The sequence below is a fragment of the Cricetulus griseus genome, chromosome 2 (assembly GCF_003668045.3).
Source record: "Cricetulus griseus strain 17A/GY chromosome 2, alternate assembly CriGri-PICRH-1.0, whole genome shotgun sequence".
Taxonomy (NCBI): Eukaryota; Metazoa; Chordata; class Mammalia; order Rodentia; family Cricetidae; genus Cricetulus; species Cricetulus griseus.
In genome coordinates, this window is record NC_048595.1 from 40,269,500 (window position 1) to 40,274,532 (window position 5,033).

General features: G+C 42.1%; 1 pseudogene; it reads left to right on the forward strand.

Moving 5' to 3' along the window:
* The first annotated feature begins 558 nt into the window (after nucleotides 1–558).
* LOC100775018 lies at nucleotides 559–895 on the forward strand (annotated as a pseudogene).
* Nucleotides 896–5,033: the final 4,138 nt, after the last annotated feature.

A 5,033-nucleotide genomic window follows, 5' to 3' on the forward strand; every position in this document is an offset into this window, starting at 1 on the left:
AATGTCTGTTCACAGAGCTAGATGGAGAGATTCACCCCAGTAAATCCCATCTCTCAGGAGGCCGAGGCAGGAGGATGAAAGGCAAGTCCTGCACTGCATAGGAAGACCTGTCTCAAACAAACAAGCAAAATGTGTACTTACAGAACATAAACAATAGAAAAAAACCAATTCTCCTTTAATCATAAAAGAGCATTTTAAAAAGTGGTGGAACATAAAGGTATCAGATTACATGTTACAAAGCTGAGTGTAGTGGTGTGTGCCTTTAACTGCAGCCCTTTCCAGGTGGAGACAGAATGATCCAAGTTTCAAGGCCCAGTCTGGCCAGTCTGGACTACAGATCGAGTTCCAGGAAAAGTCAGGGCTATGTAGAGAGACTCTGTGTTTAAAAAAATAATAGTGAATTTGTAGAAGTAGTTGGCAAGAATATCTATTGAACATACTTTAATAGATATTGACAGTGTGGCCTGACACCTGGCTCATGGATGCATTTAGAAAAGTCCTTAAAAATAAAAAGGAGGGCGCACTGTGACGCTGCTTGGAGCTGCCAAGGCACTAGCAATGGACACGCAGAAAGACGTCCAACCCCCCAACAGCAGCCGATGATATATATTTGCAGAGAGTGTCACACAAAATGAAATAAAGTCCAGGGATCCAATCAGATGCAGAGAATGTGGATACAGAATAATGTACAAGAAAAGAGCAAAAAGATTGGTGGTTTTTGATGCTCGGTGAAGAGTGGGAACTCAGGAGTGTCTTCATTCGCCCCTTTGCTGTTTCTCTTTATAGCTTTTGACCTAGCTTACTCATGACTACAACTGTGTACCTATGGTTTCATTTTAGAAATGTGATTGTATTTTAGTATCCTTTAGTATAAAGGAAATTTTGGTTTAACATATGGCTTTTAATTTATTGCGCTTGTAATCTCTCACACAATGAAGATTAAAATTGTTTCTCCAAACCACACTTTTATTCGGTCTTGTTAAAGAAAGTAAAGTTTCAGGCTATCAAACCGGTGCTTGCCACCTACCTAACCAGGTGACTTGCCTGGAACCCACATGGTATGGTGGGAAGAGAACTAACTTCTGAAACCTGTCTGTCCCGGACCTCCACGTGCACACCAAGACTTGAACATGTGTGTATGTGCATACCCACAAAGAGAAAATAAATAAAATGCATTTAAAAATTAAATAAAAATAAAAATAAATAAATAAATAAAAAGGAGTCAGTAAATCCCTCAGCATTAAATTTAGCCAGCTCTGTTCTTCATCACATTCATCTCTTTCCTCTGGGTGTAGGTGTGTGAATATACCATGTGTGAAGGTCAGAGGGCAACTTGTGGGAGTAGGGTCTTTCCTTCTACCACATGGATTCCAAGAATTGAACTCAGGCTTGGCACCAAGTGTCTTTATCCTCTGAGCCAATTATTTTCAGAATGTCAGAAACAATTATTTCAAACCAACAATGAAAAATAGATGGCTTTCGGCATACATTTTAAACTCAAATTCAGGGGAGTTTGAGAGCATTAAAAGCTTATTATGGTGCACCCAATCACTTCATTCAAAACTGTTTTACGTGTTAAAGAAGGAAATAAACAGGGATATCTCATAGTATTTTATATAAACATGTCATGGAGGGCTGTGGTCTTTATTGTTGGTGGTGATGGGAATCGAGCCTAAGGTCACCCAAATTCCTACCACCATGAGTGTATTAGTCATTTTTGTTGTTGTTATTGCTGCTGTGTAACAAAACACCTGAGAAATTTACTTAAAAGAAGGAAGACTTACTTGGCCTTCTGCTTTAGAGGTGTTGGTCTGTGGTCACTTCTGTCACTTCTTAGCACTGTGACTTACAGGCTGGAGCACCATGAGGCAGGACATGGGAAGCCACAGAAGAAGAAAGCTGCTCACCTCATGGTGGAAGGAGGCACAAAGGTGGAGGAAGTGTCAGGGGAACACATGTACCAGCCCTAGTGACTCACTTCCTCCAACACAGTCTGTTCAGCTATGACTTTGTCAGTAGATACCAATGGATTTAATCATTGATGAAGACAGAAGCATAATGACCCAATCACCTCTCAATAGAACCAAGAGCTGGGGACTCTCTTCAACATACATGGCTTTGGAAGGGACACTTCTCATCCAGCACCAAGCCAGCACTCTGCCACTGAGCCCTGGGAGTAGCTTAACAAAAGAAACATTTGACAAATGGTCTCAGAAAAAAAAAAAAAATACCAAAGCTTACTCCCCAAATGGGAATATTACTGAGTGTCCTTCAGTCCTCCGGACCTCTATTGAACAAATAAACTCAAAAGAGTCAAATTATAGAGAATGTAGACCTGCTGTTAATAGGAAGAGGACTTAGGGATAAAGCAAGCATATTGGAATGGTTATTCAACTTATTTTAGAAACCAAAAGAGCGCAGCACCTTCAGAGTTTATTCAGGGAACACTACAAGCCTTATGCCTTTTAACTTGACACCCTCAACTAGCAAAGAGTGAGACTGAAATATAGCCATGTGATTCAGAATGTTTTGTAAGACTCCACCTCAATATCTAACATAGTTACTAAAGGCACAATGCCACAAAAGAATCAGAAGTTGTCTATGGAATGTTGAAATAATAAGTGATGGGATGAGTTTCAAGGGATATCTGGGGCGGGAGAGATGGCTCAGAGGTTAAGAGTACTGGCTGCTCTTCCAGAGGTCCTGAGTTCAATTCCCAGCAACCACATGGCAGCCCACAACCATCCATGATGAAATCTGGTGCCCTCTTCTGGCCTGCAGGCAGACATGCAGGTGGAACTCAGTATACATAATAAATAAATCTTTTGGGAGGGGGGGCGGGTTCGAGACAGGGTTTTTGTGTGTAGCTTTGGAGCCTATCCTGGCACTCGCTCTGGAGACCAGACTGGCCTCGAACTCACAGAGATCCACCTGCCTCTGCCTCCCAAGTGCTGGGATTAAAGGCGTGTGCCACCAACGCCCGGCATAAATAAATCTTTTAAAGAAGAAATTTCTTTAAAAGAGAGAGAGAGAGAGAGAGAGAGAGAGAGAGAGAGAGAGAGAGAGAGAGAGAGAGACCTGGAATTTTTTAATTGAAAAGGAAATAAAACACACAGGTATAAATTTGATCTACAGTCAGCATCATATTCAGGTTATTATATCAGATTCAAATAATGTAAACTGGCATTACATTTATGTAAAAATCCTTCCCTCTTTCCCTCTCTTTCCACCTCACCCACCTCCTGCTCATTGAGTAGTTTCATTCTGCCACATCCTCCTGCCCCCGTGCTCTGGGACGGTACAGGCTTACAGTAATGGTCCCAGCTATTCACAGATTCTGAAATGGAGTGAAAATGCATTCTTCCCTCAAGTCCTTTCTCTCAAATATGTGTCAAAGTGATGGTAACTAGCAGACATGCCTAGGTTTCTAGAGAAATTGTCTAAGACATTATTTTCCTATTCCTAACATAGAAGCACTGCAACAACAATATAAATAAATACTAGAGGCATTTGTGCCTATCTCAAGTGAAAAATGATGAAGGTGTTTCCCCCATCCCCAAATCCTTTCAGTTAGATTCGTGATTCATGTCAGGGCTTTAAATGGTAGGGACTCCTTGAACTAAGAATTTGAGCATGTAGAGTATAAGGGGATCTCGTGGGATTCACACAAGTCTTCTTTCTGGCATCATATTGCGTCATATCCATTGCTGTTTCCCCTTCACCACATTAAACTAATGCGGTTTCCACTGCAGGTACACTGCAGTTTCCTAAAGACATCAAGTCACAGTCCTCGGCAGTCACTTGTCTTTGCTGTGTCTCCTGACCTAAGGAAGAAATAATGCCATTTTTTTTTCCTGTCCCTTTTTGATTGTGAGATGGCTCAGCAGATAGAGACACTTGCTGCCGATCCTGATGACTTGAATTTGATATCCAGGACCCTCCTGGTGGAAAAAGGAAACAGACCCCGGCAGGTCGTTCTCTGACCTCCATACCGGTGCTAAAGCATGCACAGACACCACCCCCTGCCCCCGTCCCTCCCACACAAATGTAACTTTAAGAAAAAATAAATAAATCTCTTACAGAGAAGGCTAATCTTCTATCAGTAACACTCATCTGGTGTGTCCCCGTATTCACGTTCTTTACAGTAGTGTACATTTTAGATTTTTTTCAATGCTAAAATGGTATTTGTCTCTCTTGATCTCGAGTTAAATTGCAAACCCATCGCTTGCTAACTTTGCTTTAGCATGCACATATCCATGAGACTCTTTTTGATGCTTGAAGGAATTTTGCTTTTCCTTGAGCACAGCAAATCAGGATAGCAATCTGGACACCACGGAGGACACAGAGCTCCACCTCTGAAAACCTTGACCATCGTGGTTGTGAAGACTCCTAATTTCCTCAAGGAAAGGGGATTTAAGAGTAAACATTCCGACTGGGTGTGAGGTTTAGTGGATTTCCCTTGAAGCCGAGTTCACGGAGCTAGCTGTGTGGTGAGTTTTAGACTGTGTATTTATTTAGGAGGGCTTGGGTGGAAGCCAGCTGAAATTAAGGGAGAAGTGACCAGACTGCCTCTCATGCTGCCAGTGCCTTTCAGGTTCCAGTTCTGGTTTTATGTGACTTTTGAGAGGAGATGTACTCAAGAGATAGGATGATGGCGCCTTAGATAAACTGTGGAGATGAGGAGAGAAGAAGCTGAATTAATTCCAACTGCTAAAACTGGGCTAGCTTTGTAGAGAAGGTAGCATTTGACCACAACCTTAGAAACAGGCATGCTTTCAAGAAGTACGGTTGGGTAAAAAGCATTTTAGAAGGATGCCATTCGGTAAATAGTAACTAAACCCTGAAAAGCTGAGCCAGTTGGGCCAGAGCATTTTGAGTTTAAGCTCAGCCTTGACTACATAGCCAAAGCCTGTTGAAGAGAGGGAGATAGAGACAGAGACAGATAGGCAGAGAGACAGGGACAGAGAGGAGGGTAGGGGGAAGAGGGAGAGAAAGAGGGAGAGGATAGAGAACAGTGGAGTATTAAAGTCACC